Source organism: Spermophilus citellus (assembly GCF_964194105.1).
Source record: "Spermophilus citellus genome assembly, chromosome: 5".
Lineage (NCBI taxonomy): Eukaryota > Metazoa > Chordata > Mammalia > Rodentia > Sciuridae > Spermophilus > Spermophilus citellus.
In genome coordinates this window covers 120,097,870-120,122,917 of record NC_138186.1, presented here as the reverse complement: position 1 = coordinate 120,122,917, position 25,048 = coordinate 120,097,870, and the positions used below count along the sequence as shown (strand labels likewise).

Genomic DNA, 25,048 nt, shown 5'->3' with positions numbered 1-25,048 from the left:
CATAGTGAGTAAATGTGCATGTGTGCTATGAAAAGCATCACCTTGGATGCATCGAAGAGGACAGACAGGGTGTTTGTAAAGGTGGCAAGACAATAAGCAAGGTGAGTCAATTTGAAGTGATTACAGTTTCCAGAGGTAGGAGTGTAGACATGTTGAACCAAAAGTGTTTGGTGATTGCACAGATATGGGTAGAAAATAAAAGTAAAGAAATTACATGGTCCTTAGGTTTAAATGTGTGCTTCCCTCACCTACTTTGCCCTTTCCTCACTTTCTTGGTATGTGTTTATTTCAGGGGTGTATCTTTCCTCTTCTCTATCTATAGCCCAAGGGTGAGGGATGGGGGATATGTAGTGAAGGACTGAATTTTAACTTTATAATTCAAGTTCAATTAAGGCTGAGTCTGATGTTTTTTATAAGTATTTATCTTAAAAGGTATACCTTAAAAGGTAATACCTCAGACCCAATCTTCTTGATGTAGTTAAAGGGGATCTCACATACTCATGACATGTTGAGATAATTCAAAGAAACACATCATACGTGAAGTGCTTGGTAGAATGCCTAACAAATGATAGGCATGCTATATGTGATAGTTTTATTATAATAACTGTTACAAATACTACTGGGCAAGTCAAATAATTAGGAAAACTTCAGTTTACTATACTTGGGAATAGTTTAAACTGGCACTCTTAAGAGAAAACACCCTTTCATTTTCATTTTGAGATTAACATTGGTTTAGACTTGCTCAAAATGAGTGACATATTATACTTCTCCGACAGTGAAAACACTTGTAAAAACAAAACTGTAATAGGTTAATTCGAACCAGTTTTCTATTTCCCAAGAGTACTTTTATTATGTTTTTATTTCTCATAATTATATGGTTATAGAAAGAACAATCTGAGTGTTAACCAAATTAATGGTACTCATAAAAATTGTTAATTTGATGATGCGCTGATTTTATTATTAATGGTTTTTAATAAAACGCTCTCAAATAGATGGTAACAAACAGCTCATAATTTTATAAAACTAATGTAATATTTCATTAAAAATACTATCATTTCTCTTGATTTCAATACAGCTGATGTTCTTTTGCTCAATAAAATAGTTATGTGGAATTCATATTTCCTACAGGTTTTGACATGCAACAAAGAAAGTATTGATTCCTTGTCTACAGCAATTCATATGAATGAATGTCAAGAAAACCTAAAATTCCTTGTTTCTTGTTTTTATTGCACTTCTTACATGAAGAAGAATGCTTCTCATATGAAATGCAGAAAATATGCATTAATAAGTAGTAAAGAAAGTCTTTAAAAATGAGGATATTAAAGAGAACAGTTTGATGGACTGAAATGTAATCTCTGAGCAGTACAAATAGTGTCTGGTAAATTACTGAAGTCCCAGGAAGTTTAGATACATGATAGCAGAGTCACTGCTAAAAATCTCTAAGAAAAAGGAAGAACAAGAAAATTTCCATATCTTAAAAGATGGACAATGTAATAGAATTTTTTTCAGTATGAATTGAAATTAAAAAAAATTCTTTCTACAAAGTCATAATCAAAGGATGTTTTATTTAGTTCTTCAAAGAGAAACTTGCATGGATTCACTAAGGTCAAGGCATTGCCTACTGGTCCTTTTTCTGACCTTGTTTAAAATAAGACAGAAACTGGTGATTCAGAGAATTTTAACAATATTGCTTCACATAATTTCAAAATTTGAGCATGAAATCAAAAAACATTTTGCTATAGCTTTCAGAATAACATGAAACATTATATTCTTTGCAAGAATGCAGTTTGGATTGTTTATGTTGGTTTTAATAATAATAAGGATAATAAGTATTAATTAGCAAATTGAGAATCTGTTTCTGAATCTATTTCATTGAATAGTTTATTCTTTAAAATTTTTATCTAAGTGACTTACAAAATATTTATTACTCTCCTAAATATAGAGTAGCTTATGATTAAAAACCATAGTTCCTATTCTCACCTCAATCACACACCTCAGAAGCATGCAATTTTGTTTTTTCATCTTCATTTTCTAAATAACGTATCCACATTGCCATTAGTTGCCCCCTTTAAATGGTTTTTAAAGGTATGCCCGTATTACCATTTGTTGATGTACCAATTTATACGTTAATGTATTTCATGTAATTTTATGGCTTTAGATATTTAGCTTATATAAAAATATGCTTCATTCTCACCTCTTCTCACTAAAGTTACAGTACCACTTTTTATATCTTAAAAAATTTAAAAATAAAACAGGCATTGATAAATCAAATCCTATTGGGCAAATAAAGCTTGCTACCAGCTTTTGTAAGGAATTTTTTTTTTTTAATACGACCTTAGCCACCTATTTGTGGTTATATCTGTGCTATAATGGTTGATTTTTGTAGTGTAACAGAGGCCACATTACCAACAAAGTCTAAAATATTTACTCCCTGGTTTAAATGTCTGTTTTAAGTTTGTTGTTTGCTTATCAACTATAGATAGCGTTACTGAGTCCCTTTATTGCTAACCAAGTAAATACTATTCATAATCTCTCCTACACTCCCCTGTCCTCCTTCTACCTACCAACTGAAAGAACCCTTAATGTTTCAAAATTTGAGCAACAACATAGTATATTAAATTAAAAGCAAAAATATAAAATAAATATCTGTGACTACATATTACTATGATTACAAACTAAATGGTACAGAAGAGATAAATGTTCCATACAGGATTCTAAACTATTTATAGGGTAGGTGCTCCTCAAGAAGTTAGAACATAAACCCTCACCCCTCATTGTGGCCTTTGCTTACTGACTGGCTTCCACATACTTCAGTAGATAAAAGAGGAAAATATAATAACTCTGCAGTAGAGGAACAGAACGCGGAAACACTGCCTAATGAGAGGAGTAGGGCCAACAGCTTCAGTGATGAGTCCTGTTGCTTCACCATGTTGTGGAGCATGGCACTTTAGCTCTTTGGACTTCCTTCCCAGACCCACACAACCTCAGGAGAAAAAGATCACCTCAACTCAAATTGAAGGCCATTCTACAAAATACCTGACCAATAATCCCCAAAAAGGAAAAACAAATGAAATATGAAAAAAGTATGGGGTTTGGTTAATATCACGTCAATATTGGTTAATATCACGTCAATTGACAAATTGTGACAAATGTATTAAATTGACTTATGATGTTAATAACAGGGGGAAAGCTACAGAGTGTTATAGGGATGTTATACTCCCTTTGCAACATTTCTGTAATTTTTAAATTAAATTAATTTTTAGCAATAGAAAAAACACAAAAAATTATATAATAATGGGTTGCCTAGATACATGTACACATTTGTCATTGTATTAAACATATTTCCTGACACATTTTTTCACTTCTTTATGGTGAAAACATTCAAAATTCTTTCAGTCTTTTTTTTTTACACAGTACACAATTGGTGTCTATAATCACCCTACTATAGAATAGCACGCTAGAAGTTCTTGATCATCCTTTCCTTTTCCTTCTCTCCCCACACTTTCCTGAACCTCTGGTACTTACCATTCCACTCTCAATTTCAATTTAGATGTCTGTAAATTTAAATTCTAAACTAAAATGTTTATTGGGGGAGAAAAAAAGCTTTCTGCCTTTCTCCCTTGGGATATATGCCTTAGGATCTCTGGGCTAACGTGTAGGGTGTTTAGTAACCCCAAAGCCACCATGCTGGAAGCATCATATGGACAGACTGTACAGAGACAGAAATGCCTGAGGAGACCCAGCTGTTCAGTCCAGATGTTTGAGCCTTCCCAGTCCCAGGCATGTGAGAGTGAACTTCCAAATGACTCCAGTCCCAGTCATTGTACAGCCCCAGTTTACACAACAAAGAACAGAGATGAGAGGAGCCCTGCCCAAACTGCAGATTTGTGAGTAAATTAAATGTTGCTGTTGTTTGAAGTCATTAAAGATTTTAAACTTTTTTTTCATTGACAAACAAAAATCATGTATATTTATGATGTACAATATAAAAATTTGATATATGTGTATATTGGGGGATGACTAAATCAAACTAATTAACATTTCCAATGTGGCTACTCGTGCAGCATTAGATTCTCAGAATATTGCTGTGTATTATGATTTTACAAAGAGATTTTATAATTATCACTCATTTTTCTCAATATTTGTCAAGCTCTTTTAGTTTGAACCCATCTCCCATAATATAGAATTTTTTTTCTATTTTTATAATAATTTCTTCCCCATTCTTTTTTGTCTTCCTGTCTTAGAATTCCAGTTCAATGCTGAGTACCTTAAATGGATACTGCATAAATAACTGCTATGTTTACTCTCAGATTTTTCATAATTATGTGTTTTAATATATATTTGAAGTATATCATCAAGTAATGTTTTCTATTATTAATTTTGACAGTATTTCAAATTTTAAATATTTTCCTTTGCTCCTTAATTTGTTATGAATTATTTGTATGTACATATAGTATATGTAGGTACATATAGTATATAGTGTGCATATATTTTATATCAAACACACACATAAATCATTCTAAGGATAAATTTTGCTATTTATTTCATGACCTTTATTTCCTTTCATATTTCAAAGTGATTTAATAAAATAGCTGACCTATTCCACTCTGTTCAAAAATGGGTTTTATTAAGTGGTAGATTTGCCAAACTGTGACTAGGGATGGATGTTAGTCACTGGGGCTGGAGTTTCCTAAGTGGCAAAATATACTAATCGTATTTAATCAGAGAATAATTTTTCTTTGACAAATTGTTTTGTTCCATTTTCTTGGGTAGTTATTTCCTGGAGTCTTCATCAGGGATGGAGGAGGATTGTTACACCTACAGGAATTCAATCATTCTTTCTCTTTCAGACCCATATCTCACTCCAGTCCTCTATGGCCATGTACTCTGTCGTCAGGGGAAGCTTTGCTCTCTCCTTGGTTGGTTGCAGCGCTCTCTGGGCTTCATCAGTACATTTGATTTTTATCTTCAAAGTTCTGCTCTGCTGACACCTCACTTTCTGTTATGTTTGTAGTTGTATAATTATATCATCTTTATGCATTTAATATCATTTTAATGGGTATCAGTAGATAGAAGATAAAACTCTGAATTAAAAGTTGAAAACTTTGTTAATGATCCAAGAAAGAATATTAACTAAATGCAATTCAAATGTTCACAGTACATGAAATTGAAAGGGAGAGCTAAAGAATAGAATTCTCAAGGCTGAAATGGTTGCTGAATATTATTATTATGCTATCATTATTGCAATTACTATTTTCATCATCATCATTATTATTGCAGGTGCTCTACTAAAAGTTTTACATATTTTGTCCATAAAACCATCTAATTCTATTATATCACCTGTTGCCATTCTAGTCTAAGTAACTATCATTTCTCATTTGATTCCTGCAAATGCCTAGTAAATGTTTTCATATTTTCTTTGCTATACATAAGTAGAGTCATCAGAGAGATCTTTTAAAAATAAAAAACAAAATCATATGACTTCCTTGCTAAAACTGCTCTAATTGCTTACCAAATCCTTAAAATAAAACCAAAGTCTTTTTTTTTTAAACCTTTAAACCAGCTCCAAACAGCTCCTCCTAGCTCCAGCCTCCAGCCACCTATTGTGGTAGCTAGGTTTACTGAAGAGGTTAGCAAGAGAGAGAGAGAACACGCCAGGGAGTGGACTTTTATTGGGGAACAAAAAATTCTGGGGAAACCCCATCCAATGAAGATTAAGGGGGGCAGCATCCCAAGGTCAGGGACGACGACTGGGTCTTCAGGGTTAGGGCCAGACACGCCTCTGCACGGACAAACCCTCGGACCTGAGAAGGGTGGGGAAAGCTCTGACACAGCTGTATCTAAGCGCCTCTCACCCAGCCAGGGAGATAACTCAAATCACATGTGAGGATGGCCTCCCACATAGTCCCTCTTTTTTCTTTTAAAAAGTAGGCGATGATTTACTCTCTAGAGTCTCTGCACTTTCGCTCTGAAGACTCGCCACCCTGACAGCCCAGCAGGGCAATCACTGTAGCTACCATCATCATTAATGGGGTCTTATTTTTCTCTACCAGTCCAATCATTTGTGAAGCGTGTGTTGTCAGCTCTTTCACGTCTTCCCATGAGATCAGCTTTTCAGCTGGGTCTTGCTGGGTTGTCTTCATTTTTCTTTAATATCTCTTCCTTTTGAGTGGAAGCTTCTCCAGGTCGATTTTCAGTCTCTTGACTCTCAGCTCTATCTCCTCCATGTCTCATTGCGTGTTCCCGGAGCAGGCCTCGTTAGGCATAATCTGTTAAAATTCCCTGATAGACTCCTGGTCCTGACATCTAGTAGGGACTCAGAAATAAATGATTCAATGATAGAATTATATCCATTCTTATTCAGATTATATAAACTTAGTTTAAATAACTCACCCAAATTCATATAGCTAGTAAGTGGTAGAACCAGAGTCAGTTTGGATATTTAGTTTTGAATTGGCAAGTTTATAGTACAATGCTAAAATAAATTAAAATTGTTGTTCCATTCCAAATTTCTCAAGATTCTCCATACTGCTATCCAGAGTGGTTGCACCAATCTGCAGTCCCACCATCAATGTATATACGAGTGTACCTTTTTCTGCACATCATTGCCTACATTTACTGTTATTTTTATTCTTGATATTTGCAGTTCTGACTTAAGTGAGATGAAATCTCAGTGTAGTGTCAATTTGCATTTGTCTAATTGCTAGAGATGTTGAACATTTTTTTTTCATATATTTGTTGGCCATTTGATTTCTTCTTCTATGAATTGTCTCTTCACTTCCTTTACCCTTTTATTAGATTGGGTTATTTGTTTGTTTTTGGTGTTTAACTTATTTTTTAAGTTCTTTATATATCCTGAAAATTAATGTTCTTATAGGAACTCAATTCACAATAGCTAAGCTAAAGAATCAACCTAGGTGCTCTTAAATAGATGAATGGACAAAAAAATGTGGTATATATACACAATAGAGTATTACTCAGTCATAAGGAAGAGTGACTTTATGACGTTTGTCAGCAAATGGATAGATCTGAATACTATCAGCTAAGTGAAGTCAACCAGTTCTGAAAAAAACTAAAGGTCAAATGCTTTCTCAGAAGCTAACATACAATGTGGGGGGAGGGTGAATAGAAGTGTGGTAGATTAGATAGTGGGGAATAGAGGGAAAGAAGGGAGAATAGGAAAAGGAAAGACAGTGGAATGAATCCGACATGATTTTCCGATGTATGTATATGAAAACAATACAAAGAAACCAACCATCATGTATATCCACAAGAAGGGGCCTCTGTCTAGAATCCATGCTTGTATATTTATATCAAAATAGATTCCGTTATCAACTAAAAAGAACCAATAAATTAAAAGAAAAAAATCAAATAAAATAAGAATAATGTCTCAACATAAAATAAATCAATTTCCAAACCACCTAAAGAAAGTACTGCTACCCCAGGGGTGACCTCCTCCAAATGGTGAATTGGAATCCCTATGTCATTGCTTCATATGACTCTTCTTTCTTATTGTTGTGTATAGCTAACAGAAAGGAAAGAGAACATAGGATAGTTTTGTAGGTCAAAGCAGAAGTTGTCACACCCCAGTGGCTTTCACACTCTACTAGCTAGAACTATCATATAACCTATATTATATATGCAACTGCAGGCAAGTTTGAGTAAAGTGGTATTGTGGGATAAAATGTTCCTCTCCTAAAAAAGATATGTGAAAATCTTAACATCCAATATACCTCATAATGTGATTATATTTGAAAATAAGGTCATTGCAGATATTATTAAATTTAGAAGGAGTTCATACAGGAGTAGAGTCAGTCTATAATCTATTATATCTAGTGTCCTTATCAGAAGATGGTCATGTTAGCACACAGGGAGAAGCACCTCATGAAGAAGGAGGCACAGATTAAAGGGCTGCACATACCAGCCAAGAAATGTCAAAGATTACCAACAACCACCAGAAGCCAGGAGAGAAGCATGGGACAGATTCTTCCACAGAGCCCTTAGAGCTGGCCAAACTTGACACACCAGCTTGATTTCAGACTTCCAACTTCCAAGACTGTGGCAGAATAAATCTGTGATTTTAAACCACACAGTCTATGCTACTTTGTACAGCAACCCTAGGAATCACCCAAATGACCTACCTGGGTCCCCTAGGAAAGTAATCCATGTGGCCTACCTGGGTGCCTGGCCAAAATCAGAAATAGATGTTGAATGCAGAATGGTCTCTGCCACACCAAGTCTAATTTCAAAATGTATGCTGTCACATGGCTTCATAAGATGAAATTTAGTAAATAAAAACTGACTTGAGTTCAAATAAACATGTGGGTAGAAGCAGCTGGAGGAAGCATCAATTTACATCAAGACTAAAAAAAAAAAAAGAAAGAAAGAAAGAAACAGAAACAAAGACAAACAGTGGGAACCTGTGCTTACTGTGAGCGGAGCCTGAGTGATGTATGGCATTGTAGAAATGAGACAATAAAAAACAGACACAGAAATAGCAATGTATCCATAAACATCTCTATTTTTTTTTCTAGGACGTTCAAACCAGGAGTAGTGTGCTCAGGTGTGAAAACCTGAATATAACAAAGTCTACACAGAGGAACCCCTAGCCCAGGGTGGAGAGGGAACTGAAAAAATCTACCCTTATGAGGACCAAGTGAAGGGACTGAAACATTAAGCAAGAGAAGCAGCCATTCAAGAATAATGTGTTTTAGGAAATATTTTTCAAGAGAAAGAGATAATTCTTGTTTTAATTAGGTCCAAATGGTGAAGCTGGGGCTAATAAATACAAATACAATAACAAAGATAGAATTTGACTCAGGATAAGAAGGCATTCTATTGAAATCAAGGTTTTCCTGAGACTGGCTCTGTTAACAACTATGCAAGTGAATTTCAATACAAGGAAGATATTTAAGGAAAGGCTGGAAAGAGTGAGACATCACAATGAGAAACAGACAAAGAAGGACAAGGAGTATTATATCATCTCTATAGAGTCTTCCAAATTAATTAAGTTATTTTGGTGGTATTTTAGTGGAGATCGTTGGGTTTAGTGTTTTAGTTCAAGGTATATTTTCATGAACACCAAATTCTAGAACACAATATGATACAGTCGGGCAAAGCTCACAGATTGGAGACCTGCAAACCTGGGTCTAAACCACCCTGGGCCTCAATTTCTTATCTAAAATGAATCTAAAGTACTCTGCTTTCTCAGAATTTTGTTGATCATATTAAATATACTTAGGCGCATGTTTTCTAAAATACTAAACAAGTGTCAGTTACTAGTAATAACATGCCTAATTTAGAAGGATCTGTGTGTGTGTGTGTGTGTGTGTGCATGCGTGTATGTGTGTGTTTTGGTAAACTAGTTTCTAGCAAACCTAACATCTTAGCTGAATTATCCATGTCTGTACTTCCTTTGAACAGATATTCATTCCACCTGCAGGGAATCTTTGCAGAATATTTTTAAAATTTAATAGAACATTAACATTTCCATTTTTAAGAAATAAATTATTACTCGTTAGGTCAGCAATCCACAGGACTGCAATTATAAAGAGGTTAAAATGGTACAATTAAGCAGATTTAAATAGAATAGACTAATATAGATGCATCTTATATGGTATCCATGCAAGGAGATATAGAAGACACTCAAAGGAGTGAGTTCAAAATTCTTTCTAGAAATTTGCTGAACTTCTCTTCCCTTTTCTTGATGTAAGCAAAATATTAGCAGGAAAAAATAAAAATAAGAGCAAACAAACACCTCTTTGGATTTCATTAAGCCATTATCTGATGCATTCACCCCTGAAAGCACTGTTAGAAAGTGATTGAGGATTCATAAAGCCATCTTTAATCTAATCTACACAAACACACAGAATCTTCTTCAACTTCATTTCATTTCAATGCTTTCTAGTTAAATCAGGAGAGCAGAATCATTTAGGAGGACTATGATTGTGGCTTCAGGTCATGCGCCTGCATTGCAAAACTACACTTTCCTCTTTTCATCTTACAAAGTTGATTTAAGGAATTGTTTTTAATGATCAGAATCTGTGACTGCTCTGCATACTTTATAGTTAACTTGCTCTATTTAACAATTTCATGAGTTAAAATAAATTAGTATTTCATTCTGGGTCCATCCAGCAAAATAGAAACCTTTTAAAGTTGAGAAAATTTAATGTTGCAAATTAATGATGGAAGAACCAATAACTCAGTTTGTTAAGGCAACCCAAATATTAGCAATAACTTTAAGCCTCTACCCTCTCCTAGGCTGGAATGAAGAAGAGGGGAAGAGATTTTATTGAAGTTTAGAATTTGGAGTTACTCAACAGAAGTCGGAAAAGTGGCAAACTTTTCTTTTTCCTAATAAAACCTGGAGCCATAAACAAGATAACAGCTTCTGGACACACTTCCTGAGGCAGGAAGAATTGCCCAGACTTTTCCTTGTCCTTGCATTCTTCAATCTCCTCCATGACGTCTGTTGGGCAAACACAAGAAAGTCCAGCTTGATCAAGAGGCTGGGAAATGACACATGCAAATTGGGTCCTCTGTGACCCAGAGCTTAGCAGAGGAAGGGAAGGAATTGAGATGAGGGCAAGTATACCCAGGAGCAGCACAGAAGTGTTCCCACATAGATCCCTAAATTGCAAGTATTAGCTCAAATCTTAATTATGTCTCCATGCTGAAGGGCCTTATAAAATCACATTATTAAATTAAATTTACTAAATGATAACTATGAACTGAAATCTTAGCAGAAAATAATAAAGTTTTTTTTGGTTTGGAAAGAAGAACATCTGAGGCACACTAAACTTTTCTATTTATGAACATGTTCCTCTTTAGCTGGGTCCTTAAGATAATGTATTTCCTGCAACTCATGTTGAGTCAGGTATAAAAACCTGATCTTCATAGAGATCCTGCCAACCTGGTGATCTTTGCTTTTGCAAGTTGATAGTGCCACTGTTCTTCTGTGGATGGCATCATAAAATGTACACTCTTGGCCATAATGAGCACTTGGATACAGCCATATAAATTAGTCCCAATGGTATGAAAAACTTATGTCCCACATTCACAGCACATGTAATCTTCATATACAAGAACCAAACAGATAAGCTTTTAAAATTCTGATAAACTAACCATTATTATAAAGTATTGTGACCATGAGAGAGAAACTGAAAACTTTCAGATATTCAATATAAATTGTTACTTAATCTCAAAGTTCCTTGATGAAAAAATATGTATGGAAATTTTGACTCCATGATGTCAACTATCCAGATGTTTGGGGATATTCAGAAGTTCCTCAGACTAATTTTTAATATTCATCAAGCTAACATGGAATTAAACCTGAGAAGATAATAAGTAGCTAAGACAAGATATGACTGTTTTCTTTCCTTATACAATTTTTTAGTTTTTGCACTTATAGACTGTGCAGTACCTAGATGATTTTTAAATGTAGATGAATGCAAGTAAATAAGTTTCAATATAATTGAAATTAATCTTGAAAGCACTATACCATGAAGCCCATACCTTGGCCCCTTTCCATTTATCTTGCCCTAGTCCGCTAATAGGATCTCTTTTTCATTCTCTCTTCCCTTTATCAGTGCATCACAGATTTTTGAATACTATTTAGTGAGGGGAGAGCACATGTCTAGTCCTGTACTGAGCACTTTACATGGATATTTCCCTTAATCTTCAAAATAATCTATGCTGTAAGGACTCTGTTTATTCATTCATTTAATTATTAATCCAATGGATTGCTTTTGAGTGTTTTCTTGTGCTAGGTGATGAAGATCATGATATTATTACCTTTACTGGAAGAAGATATTCATTTTAAAAGTTATTCCCATTTTAAAGAACACTAAATTGAGCGTTAGCACATTTAGTGAAAAATCTAGTGAATGCAGTCGCTGGAGTTCCAACATAAAATATCTGATCTCATTGTCAACAGTCTTAACTATTGTATGGTTTGAGGTCTTCTGCCTTTAGGTTCTCCATGTAACCCTTTCTAAAGACAGACTTTAAGTCTGCACTAAGGTGCAACAGTGTGATAAACATTAAGCTAGAGTGGACTATGGGTATTGATTTTTCTTGCCTAGCAAGCTCTCTTGCTCGTTTTCCCTGATTATACACCTTGTCCCTTGGTCACATGGAGAGGACAAAAAAATCTATTCCAGGCCAGCATGGTCAGTCATGGAAAGCTTTGTAATCCAGGTAACAGTTATTGGTTCACGGACAGTACATGTGACACAAATCAAGTAGATGAGATTATTTAAGATCAATATATGGATAACATGAGAAAAAGAGCTCTCTCTTGTTCTTTCATGATTATTGATAGGAGGTTGCTGAATACAGGAAAGGCCTGTCTGCAGAAGAGAATGAGGCATGCACGCAAAGCAAATGAAAGACATGAATAGAAAAAAAGAGGGAGGCAGGAGCAAGAGAGGAAAAGAGAGACTCTTCTGACAGCATTGAACTCCAATTCCAGGTCTTTTTTTTTTTTTTTTTCTGTGAATACCTACAACATCTACAGGACAAAATAATTCTTTTTTGTTATTTTTGGAAATTTTAATTAAATCTATTTTAAAGCACGGAATCACCACTAATCCTCCCTTCAAATATCACTTGTATTTGTATAAGATGTAAAGCTTAAGTAAGTGAGTTTTGATTGTAGGATATCTGACATTGATAAGGCAATGCAGAAAGTATCTCTTTGTGTTGGAAGACTCTTATCAAATATTCTTCTCGATTTCTTTGATTACCTGTTGTCCAGATATTTTTTACTTTACTTTATCAAAAAATTCTCTGGGCCAGTAACCTTACAGTGAGGATTCTGGGCTGTTTTATTTGGCTGATAAAACATACTGGACTTCTATGTTTTTAGGTAAGATGGGAACTATTGGGTTATTCATAGTTTCTACCATTACTATTTTTTAACATCATTCCTATGTGATTTCTTCCTGACCCTGAAGACATTAAACATTTGTGTTTCCTGGATTAGCTATTCCCTTGCCATGCTGTATCTTCATCAAAACTTCCATATACTTCCCATTTCATAAAGACTTGGCTCCACTTTTCAAGCTGAAGTTTGTTTTTCTGTTAAATTGATCTATTTAGACATGTTAGATATCAATCTTAGTGTGTTTTTATCCTACCCAGACAAGGGAAATACAGATTGAAAGGTCAGAATATAAATGAACTAAAAATACCATGCCTTACATTGGAGAAATAATAAAAATAATGGAAACTTCAGAACTTAAAACAAGAATTTATTTGAGGATTGATAAAAACAGTTATTGCTCCTCATATTTATCCAAAAGTGAATAATTTCTTGTCTACCAATTAATAACTCAATATTTCTTGTTTTCCTGTCTGGGGAAGGAAACTTGAATTTCATCATAAAAAATCAGCAAACCAATAATGGGATCCTAATTGAAACAAGTTATGTAATATCTCAAAATACATTCTACTTTCATGTATCTCTAGAAAGAACAAGTTAAAAAACATACACCAGAAGTCAGAGATAGCAAATTAACATATCCACCAAAAAATCAATAAAACTGATCACCCAAAAAAAGCATATAAAATTTTATCAATTCGTATTTATAACTGTGAACATGTAGTTGATAATATTACAGCATGCTGCTGATTCCAAGGTCAAAACATTTTTTTCATAGATCTAATTTATTTGACAACCATTATGCAGGTGATTGTAATATTACAAATATACAGGTTAAAGTCAAGAGTGTATTTGCTATGGAGACAGTGGAAGGAGAATTGACTCTTTTAGTTAAAAAAAATGGAATTTAATGGCTTCAAGGAAATAAAATGCAAATGAATACTTGGGATCATCTATTCTCCACCTAGATGAATGCAATAAAAGAGTGCAGGAAAAGCAGTTCAGGGTATTGACTAGGATGTGTTGAAATTATAAACCATAGATGACACAGGGTTTAGATATGGTTTGGGTTTGTTCCCCAAAGGTTCATGTGCTGGAAGCTCAGACCTTAGCTTGACAGTGCTGAAATGTTGTAGAACCTTTAAAATGTAGGGCAGATAGAAAGCAGTTGGTTATAAGTAATAGGTCATCAGGTCATCATACTCAGAAGGGATTAGTTCTGATCTTATGGGTAAGTTGGTTCTCATGAGAGTGATTGCATAAAAAGAGCAAACCTGACCCCTAAACCTCTCTGTCTTCCTGCCTTATCATGTGATCTCTTTTGCATGTACTCTTGACATAATGAAGTTATCTGCTATGAGGCCTTCTTCATGTGTTAAACAAATTGACTTTCAGTCTTCGAAACTGTGAGCTGAGTAAATAAACATCTTTTTCTTACATAGTCCCAGATATTTTGTTATAGCAACAGAAAATGGACTAATAAAGATTCTAAACCGGATTATGAGTCAAGTTAAGTAAAACAAGTCTTAGTTGGTTGAGAAAAGTGAATAATATGAGTGAGTAAAAGAATGTGTTAGTAAATGAATGGCTGGCCAGTCAGTTGGATGGATGGGTGAATGGATAGATGGGTGAATAAAAGAATAAAACTTCTAGAACAAATTCAGACATTTGCCAGTTGACATGAAGTGTGTCATTTAAAAACAAAACAAACAAACAAACAAAAAAACACACAAAAAAACACATTTTTGTAGGAGAAGTTTGAAAGAAAATGAAGAATGCTCTACCTTCTTGACTGCCAAATATTTATTTCTGTCAATTTCCTAAATATTTAATATAAATTCTTAGCCAATAGCATTTTATTCCTTCCTGCAGAAAAATACTTGAGTAATTGTATTGAACACTGTAGCATGCCCTGCGGTGTTTTTAGTATGAGACTTAATTTTGGATCTCCTGCTCCTTGTCAGTTTTAAATGTGAATACTTCCTAGATGTGCCACACATAGTCAATATCTTCTAACTTTAAAGTGTTATTTTTCCCCATCCCACAAGAACAGAAAATTGACACTGTTGAAATCTGAATGGGTTGATTTTTTAAAAATGGACTACTCCATTTATTCATGCAATTCTTGAAAAGTATTAAGAATAGAGATCCTAATAGGACATTGTTTTTCTGCTATTTAGAAGCATAAAGACCAGGAAAGGAGTCAAACATATACATAGTGAAATGATGTAGGTATAAGTAGAGTTCACTGGGATCTCAAAAATGGGAAAATCTCACTACCTGCTAAATTAGAGGTTCGTGAAATAAGCAACATTTGTGCCAGATCTTGATGGTTATGTCTTGAAAGAGGGTGTGTAGGATTGTTGAGAGCCACAGCCAAAGGGGCCCCAGCAAACTTCCAGCTGCCAGCAAACTTCCAGCTGCTGGCTGATGATTGGCTCACAGCAGCCCCAGCAACATCTAGCTGATTGGCTCCTCTGCGGTGATGTTCATTGGGCTGTTTCCCTGCCTTTCAGACTGCCAGCTGATGATTGGCTCACAGCGGCCCCAGCAACATCTAGCTGATTGGCTCCTCCACGGAGCTGCTCATTGGGGGACTTCTTTGGCTCTGCCCACACGACCCAGCCAATCAGCCTCAAGAACAGGAGGATTGTGGGAGGTGGTGAGGTTTGCGTGGGGGTGAGAGGCTTGTGGGAAGCCGGTGGTGGCAGTTGGGCTCTGAGGGTTTTTTCCTGAGGAGCTGTTTTGTTTGGCGTTTGTAGTTCTAAAAATAAAGTTAGTTTCTTTTGACAAGTGGCTCCTGAATTGTGCCCAGCCAGACTGCGGCATTTGGTGGCTCGCACGGGGAGCGACTGAGGGTAAGTAAACTGCTCGCCCCTGAGGGCAGGGCAAGAGGATGGGTAGCCATTCTAAGTTTCCTCTTTTGTTTTGCTTCATTTTTGTTTTAACTTGCCTGTTCCTGGAGATGAGTGAGACGGAAGAAAAACCGCTCATATCTGAGGAAAAACTATTTGCGTCTGAGGAACAGATAGGGAGAAAGGACGGAGGATAAAAGTCAGGAGGATAGAAAGGCTGATATAATGATTTTGTGTGGTTCCATTTTTATTTCATTCTGTCTCGGTTTTGTTTGGTGTTATCTTGTTGGGTTGTATTATAGTAGAAATACGGGATCAGAAATTAGTAAAAAACAAACCGAAAGACTGTTAAGTAAATTGTTAGAGGAAGGAGGCATCTCAGTAAAATCAAGAACAGTCAGGGCATACGTTGATACAATACAAAAATGTAGCCCATGGCTTTTTAAGGAGGAGTTGTTAGATATATCACAATGGAACCATCATGGTGAAGATTTAAAAAGAATAGAAAAGAACAACCCAGGGACTCTGCCAGTTGGCACATTGCCATTGTGGATGTTCGTATCTGGTTTGCTTAGTCCAAAGCCTTCAGTTCAGACAGAGGTAGAGGAAGGAGAAGACATATTGATTCAAGTAAAAGAGAAGGTCTCTCAAGTTAGTCAGAAAGAGGAAAAGATTCAAGTAAAAGAGAAGGTCTTTCAAGCTAGTGAGACAGAGGAAGGAAGTTTAGAGCAGAAAAAGCCATCAGGGGAAAAGTTACAACAGGAGACTGCTAATAACACCTTTCTATCAGAGAGCGTAAGTGTCCAACCAACAGCACCACCTCTACAGGAGACTGCTACTAACAGCATTCTATCACCAGAGGGCATAAGTGTCCAATCAACAGCACCACCTCCATATGCTAGGAGGCTCCCAACCCCCGCAGTTGATAGTTGGGATCCTGAGACAGGATCTCAAGTATGCCCTGTATTTGAGGTAGGAGGGCAGTGAATTTAACAGGGTTTAAATTTCAAAACAGTGAAGGAGCTAAAAGAGGCTGTAACAACCTATGGTCCTCAAGCACCCTTCACTGTAAGCTTGGTCGAATCCATTACCAACTTAAACATGACGCCAGCAGATTGGGCTAATATTTGTAAACCTGTGCTAAATGGAAGACAATACCTGTTATGGAAGGTTGCCAATGAGGAATTTTGCAAGGAGATGGCTAGGTGAAATGCAGCAGCTGGTTATTCTCAGAGAAATCTAGATATGTTGTTAGGAAAGGGACCTTATGAGGATCGGCAGCAACAAATTGCATATGATCCTGGTGTATATTTACAAATTGCTGTAGATGCAGTTAAGGCATGGAAGACTTTACAAGGACATGGAGGTTTACAAGGTCAATTATCTAAGATAATACAAGGAGCTAATGAACCTTACGCTGAATTTGTAGATAGGCTTATTCAAACAGCTACCAGAGTTTTTGGGAATACAGAACAAGCAATGCCATTAATAAAACAACTGGCTTATGACCAAGTGAATCGTTGGTGCAGAGATATCATTAGACCATGGAAACAGGAAGATTTAAACACATATATTAAATTATGTAGAGACATTAATGAACAAGAGCAAGTCATGGCAGCTGCAGTAAAACAGGCTTTAGATGCCAGAGACATTAATGAACAAGGGCAAATTGTGGCAGCTGCAGTAAAACAGGCTTTATATACCAGGCCAAGAACATGCTACAATTGTCAACAAACAGGACATTTTAAAAGGAATTGCCCCATAGGAGGAGGGTTTAACAAAACCAGGTATCAAAGGAGTAGAATACCGGGTATTTGCCCACGATGCCGTAGAGGGAGACATTGGGCTAATGAATGCCGTTCTCAAACCACCATAGAGGGTACTCCATTACATTGGGCTAATGAATGCCGTTCTCAAACCACCTTAGAAGGTACTCCATTATCAAAAAACGAACAAGGACAAGGTGTTTATCCACAATATCGTGGACAAAGGCATCAGGCTCCGTTGCCAAAAAATGGACAGGGGGCCCCAATGCTCCAGGGCCCCAAACCACAAATATATGGAGCACTGGAGGAACCCAGCAATTCCCATCAGGGTATTGCCCAGGGCACATTGTCCATCAGATCCCTCCTCAGACAAACCAGAGGGAGCGCAGGGTTGGACATCTGCGCCTCCGCCAGATCAGTACTAACTCCAGAGATGGGAGTTCAAATCATTCCCACAGGGGTAAAAGGACCTCTTCCCAAAGGAACAGTAGGCTTATTATTGGGACGCAGCTCTTCTACTCTAAAAGGACTTTTGATAAGTCCTGGGGTAATTGATCCCGATTATGAAGGTGAAATAAAAATTATAGCCAGTTCTCCAAAGGGTATATCAATAATTTCACCACGAGATAGAATAGCACAGTTACTAATAATACCAAGCCTACGTGATAAATTTTCCAGTCATGCTGTAGAAAGAGGTTCCAAGGGATTAGGCTCCACAGGTGTAGATTGGGCTATGCTTTCTTTAAATTTAGATTCTCGCCCCATGCTAAAACTAAATATTCAAGGACATGAATTTAATGGGCTACTGGATACAGGTGCAGACCTTAGCATCATCTCTCGTCAAGAATGGCCAAAACATTGGCCATTACAACAAGCCACTCAAACGCTTCAAGGCCTAGGAGTGGCGACTAATCCCCATAGAAGTGCAATGGTATTCGATTGGAAGGATCCTGAAGGATGTGAAGGAACTATACAACCATATGTATTGGATCATCTTCCCGTAAATTTATGGGGACGAGATGTCTTAGATCAATTAGGTTTGACATTAACAAATAATATCAATCAAAATGCACCCACTATTATGGCTAGACAAGGTTTTAGGAAAGGAAAAAGATTAGAAAAACAAGAACAAGGTATAGCAGCACCAATACAAATAGATCAAGGAACGGACAGACATGGGTTGGATTTTCACAAAGGGCCACTGAGACAATAAAAATTACATGGAAATCAGAAAGACCAGTATGGGTTCCTCAGTGGCCCTTGACTAAAGAAAAGATACAAGTAGCCCATGATCTGGTCAAACAACAATTAGCGGAAGGACATATACAACCTTCTGTATCTCCCCATAATACTCCCATTTTTGTCATCAAAAAGAAATCTGGTAAATGGAGATTATTGCAAGACTTAAGAGCCATTAATAATGAAATTGTCATTATGGGACCTGCTCAATTGGGGATTCCTCAATTGTCTGCTTTGCCAAAAACTTGGTATGTTTTAGTTATAGATATTAAAGATTGTTTTTTTTTCAATTCCAATTCATCCTGAGGATAGTCCACGTTTTGCATTTATATCCCTGCACTAAATCATGAAGGTCCTGATCAGAGATATGAATGGAAAGTACTCCCTCAAGGTATGGCTAACAGCCCAACTATGTGTCAAATTTATGTTAACAAAGTAATCCAGCCACTTAGAAATCAAAATCCTGAACTACAAATATTTCACTATATGGATGATGTATTATTAGCACACAAAGCTAAAAACACATTGCTAGAATGTTATGCCACACTTACAAATTTATTAAAAAATTATAATCTAGAGATAGCAATAGATAAAGTACAATTAAATTTTCCAATTAATTATTTATGAGTTCTATTATCCTCAACCATGGTCCATCCACCAAAAATTCAAATACGAGTAGATCAACTCAAATCACTTAATGACTTTCAAAAGTTATTAGGAGACATAAATTGGATAAGGCCTTATCTAGGTATTCCAACAGGAGAATTGGGACCTTTATTTGATATCCTAAAAGGTCCATCAGATCCAAATTCACCCCGAATGTTAACGCCTGAAGCAAGAAAGGCATTAAAAATCATTGAAACATATATGGAAAATATGCATTTGGATAGAATTGATATAAGTTTGCCTTTATTATTTATTGTACTACCAACAAAAAATATTCCTACAGGAGTATTTTGGCAAGAAGGTCCATTATTATGGATACATTTATCTTATTCTCCTAACACTATTCTTACTAGGTATCCTGAGGCTGTAGGACAATTAATACTCAAAGGAATAAAAACAGCAAAGGGAGTATTTGGAATTTCTCCCAATAAAATTATTACTCCATATACTATGAATCAAATTGATGAATTAGCTAATGAGTTAAATACTTGGGCAATAATCATGTGCAAATCTAATGTTTCATTTGATAACCACTTACCATCTAATCCTTTATTGTCTTTTTGGTCATTGCATCCTGTAATTTTTCCAAAAATGACAAGAAAAACACCTATCATGAATGCTCCAAATATATTCACTGATGGGTCAAATAATGGTACAGCAGCAATAGTTACACCTGATCAAACTTTTACATTTTTAGTACCCAAACAATCAGCTCAAAAGGTAGAGCTTAATGCAGTAATACCAGCTTTTGTGATGTTTAAAGATTCTGTATTTAATTTATTTTCTGATAGTCAGTATATAGTTAATGCTATAGTATCCCTTGAAGATGCTGGTAGGATTTCCCCTTCTTCTACTGTTTTCTCTTTGTTTTCCACTATACAAAGTTTAATCTGGGACAGAAAAGATCCATTCTTTATAGGACATATCAGGGCACAGGATTGCCTGGAGCCCTTAGTTTGGGCAATGATTTAGCAGATAAAACTACACATGACATACATATTTTCTCTACACTAGAAGAAGCTATAAATTTTCATAAAAAGTTCCATGTCAATGCTAATACTTTACAAAAGCATTTTAAAATAACTAAGGAACAAGCTAGACAAATAATAAAACAATGTCAAAATTGTGTGACCTTTTTACCACAAGTTAATCTTGGAGTCAATCCTAGAGGATTGATACCTAACCATATTTGGCAGATGGACGTCACACACTTGCCAGAATTTGGAAAATTAAAATATTTGCATGTTACAGTTGATACTTCTTCTGGATTTTTGATGGGCTCCCTTCATGCCGGAGAAAAAACTAAAGATGTTATAGCTCATTGCTTACAAAATTTTGCCACTGTGGGCATTCCAAAACAGTTAAAAACAGATAATGCCCCTGGTTATACTTCTACCTCTTTTAAACAATTTTGCTCATCATTTGGCATTACTCATATAACAGGAATCCCATACAATCCACAGGGACAAGGCATAGTTGAAAGAGTTCATCAAACTATTAAAATGTACTTATTAAAGCAAAAAGACGGAATTGGGAAGGGGTATATATTCCCCAAAGATAAACTTAAAATAACCCTTTTTACTCTAAACTTTTTAAATTTGGATTCATCAGGACTTAGTGCTGCAGAAAGGCATATGTGTCCAAAAAATATACATAAGCCCAAGGTACTTTGGAAAGATATTCTAACAGGACAATGGAAAGGTCCTGACCCAGTAATTGTCTGGAGTCAGGGGTCTGTTTGTGTGTTTCCACAGGAAGAACAGCAGCCGATTTGGATTCCGGAAAGGTTAACTAAAATCCTGACCCAGTGATTGTCTGGAGTCGGGGGCCTGTTTGTGTATTTCCACAGGGAGAACAGCAGCCGATTTGGATTCCAGAGAGATTAACTAAAGCGATTTCTACAGACCAAAAAGAAGATGATTTGGCTCAAATCCATAACAGCTGATACCCAAAACTCCAATTTGGCTATCCTTACATCTGCGACAGAACCAGGATGCTTTTTTCAATATCTATTTTATTATTGCCCTTTCCCATATCATGAAGTTCTATTTTGTTTTTTGAGCTCATACAGACCTAGATTAATGTTTTGCTGATCAGTTCTATTTTTTTTTTTGACTATAGAGTTTTTAAACATTGCAATGGAGATTTCACTTGTAAAAAGTTATAAGGCCTTTACTATCATGTTATGTGTTATATGTATTATATTATGTGTGCACACTTGTGTTTTGTGTTATATGTTTGAATGTACGTATGTCCATATATCATATATGATGAGCACTCATGAAAAAGTGGATCCAAATTTTTTTTTTTATTCACATGATTTAAATGGTTTAAATTGGGTAAATAACTATTAAGAATTGTTTTAATATCTAAACAAAAAAGGAGGTTAACAGATCTGTTTGTTTACTTTCACCTTTCCTTTTCATTATATTTAATAATTCTCACCTTACCTTTTCATTATATTTAATAATTCTCTTCAAGATAATGTAAATTGTTAAGAAAATTGTTTTCTTTTAGTGTCTTCTGGAATGTTACACAATTTTTTCTTTAGCCATTATTGCCAGAATTCCTATCTTCATCCCAGTGCCGGTGAAGACAATGTAAATTGTTAAGAAAATTGTTTTCTTTTAGTGCCTTCTGGAATGTTACATAATTTTTTCTTTAGCCATTATTGCCAGAATTCCTATCTTCACCCCAGTGCCGGTGAAGACAAAGATAAAACTAATCTACAGCTTCTGCAATAGCCATCACTGAACTGCTTGCAGAACTTGCCTAGACTATGTGCAGAACTTGCAGAACTTGCCTAGACTTGTCTAGACTATGCATTGTGAACTATCTGTTGGTGCAGTGACTTGTGGTAGTGTTGGGGTATTTTTGCTGATGATGTCATTGGTGGTACAATTTTTCCAACAAGAGCCATCAGTTGGCTTGGTGTATCTTCCTCCCTTCTGCTTGTCATGACAAAGACCTCTCCACAGGTGTGGCTGTATACTGGACCGGTAGTCAATGACGGGTAAGATCCAATTACAATGGTACCAACCTAAGACAGGAGGCTGACGCCCTGAGGTCAGCTCATCCGAAGACGGGTAAGGACCATATGTAGTATTGGACAACCTAAGGCAGGCACGGTCCCCAAGCCACATGCTTGTTGTTTAAACAGAGAGGGGGAGATGTTGAGAGCCACAGCCAAAGGGGCCCCAGCAAACTTCCAGCTGCCAGCAAACTTCCAGCTGCTGGCTGATGATTGGCTCACAGCAGCCCCAGCAACATCTAGCTGATTGGCTCCTCTGCGGTGATGTTCATTGGGCTGTTTCCCTGCCCTTCAGACTGCCAGCTGATGATTGGCTCACAGCGGCCCTAGCAACATCTAGCTGATTGGCTCCTCCACGGAGCTGCTCATTGGGGGACTTCTTTGGCTCCGCCCACACAACCCAGCCAATCAGCCTCAAGAGCAGGAGGATTGTGGGAGGTGGTGAGGTTTGTGTGGGGGTGAGAGGCTTGTGGGAAGCCGGTGGTGGCAGTTGGGCTCTGAGGGTTTTTTCCTGAGGAGCTGTTTTGTTTGGCGTTTGTAGTTCTAAAAATAAAGTTAGTTTCTTTTGACAAGTGGCTCCTGAATTGTGCCCAGCCAGACTGCGGCATAGGATTACAAGTATTGATCAGAAAATAACCACCTCTCTGCTTCTAGAACTGCTCACATTGATAGTGGCTTTGTGTCACGTGTTTTGCTTTAGTTAGTGGAACCGAGCAGAAGGATGAACTCAGAGCAGAAGGATGAACTCAGACTCCTTAAAAAGGGTGGGTGTGGTTTAGCGTGACTGCTTACATCTGGTAAGAAAATGCACTCTGTACAGCTGCAGGATCACGGAGAACAAGGAAACATATGGAGCTGACCTAATTCCAATCTACAGCCTGGAGCCAAGCCCAGCAGATCACAGCTGAGCTCAGCCTGAGACACAGTGACACACTCAATGCTTATGTGGCAAATGAAGACGTGTGCTGCTTTAAATCACTGCGATGGATTTTAATGTAGTTTCTTGTGCTATGCCACATAACCAAATAATACCCCTCAAGAGGTTGGTTGGTTTTTTAGGGAGAAGAATACTATGTGAAAGAGCCTGGCTATTACTTTTCTCTGATTAGATATTAGATGACAGTAATGGAAAGGTAGAAACTGTCAGTCAATTTAACTAGTGAAACCTCAGCTGGACCTCAGCTGGACTAGATTTCATTGATGATGGGAAGTCATCAAAGTATTTTTTCGCAGAAAGAATGTCATCGGCATGCTCCACAGAGTTAATCCTGTAGCTTTCTCTGCATGGCTATCTACCAGGAAACTCATTCAACAAATATTAATGAGCACCAATAATGTAGCGAATATTTGAGATAGAATAGTAAATTGAAATCAGAGCTCTACTTCCAAGGGAAATGGACAATGAATCATAAAACATAATATGTGACAAATATGGTATATTTTAAAAGAGACAAATGCAACAGAAAATATAAGAAAAAGCATAGCGTGAAAAGGAGGCTTTCCATTTGTTCAAGTTTGGTTGGAGTGGGCCTCAGGGAGAAAGAAAACCATCTTGGAATTGCAATAATCAAGGAGGCTTTAAGATTAGCAGCTATCACGTAGCTATAAGCATCTAGCCAAAAATTCTGTGCAAATGACTCTATAATTAAAGGTGTAAACTCTTCCTTAGAAAAAGCTTATGATTCACACAAACATCAGATTGAGAGAAGTTGTAGAACGTCATGACTCCCACAATAACAGCAAAGATGTCTCTGTTAATATGTACATAGCTCTATTCTGTGGTAAAGTGGTTCATGAATAGGCAGTAACTGCTGCTCTGAGGCCACCTGGCATCTTGTGAAGGAACATATTTTCAGCACCATAATCCAAATCTTCACTTGTGAGAAACTGTGGTTTGTACTCATCACAGTGTATAGCAGAACATTGGCAATCAACCCTTATTTGGCATTCTGTTTTTATGCTAGAGAATTCAAACATTGTCAGGTTCTTCTCCAGGAAATGGTTGAACAGACTCAAGGTTGAAAACTAAATTTTATATTAAGAAAAATATTATGAAATTATTTGAATTTTGTTGAAAGGGTCCAAAGCCCTTTCTCTGCTTTACAGTGACACAATATGGATCACAAGTATCTTAATATTTTGTTTTAAGTGAAGCTAAACTTGTAGCAGCTGTACAATACAGATGCTGTGGAGTAAGATAATACACATTCTTTTTCCATTTCTCTCTAAGTAGTACAGACTGATGGACATCTTATAGCAAGTCATTTCTTAGCAGTCAGCCTTGATACCTCCCTCTTCATCCCTTTCATGTACATATATATATATATATATATATATATATATATATATTAGTAATAATACATAATATATATACATATATATTATATATTAATGATAATATTCAAATTAATCTGTCAACCAAATTTAACAGAATATTGCCACACTTGCTATCCACCTTTCAGTTTTCTTTTATTATTATTTTTATGTACTAAATAAAACCAAAAAAATGCATGTAGTGCTTGGCATAGTTCCTGGTATAGATAAGCATAATAATTTTATTATATGTAATTTCTTTTTCAAGTACTCACCCATAAAATAATTTTAATTT

General features: G+C 36.2%; 1 long non-coding RNA gene across 1 annotated transcript in view; it reads left to right on the top strand.

Moving 5' to 3' along the window:
* Positions 1–3,860: 3,860 nt before the first annotated feature.
* Positions 3,861–25,048, top strand: part of LOC308650195 — an 87,100-nt gene continuing 65,912 nt past the window's right edge. The window contains exon 1 of the long non-coding RNA XR_014022275.1: positions 3,861–3,887. This is a non-coding gene — a long non-coding RNA (uncharacterized lncRNA). The remainder of the gene's footprint in view (positions 3,888–25,048) is intronic.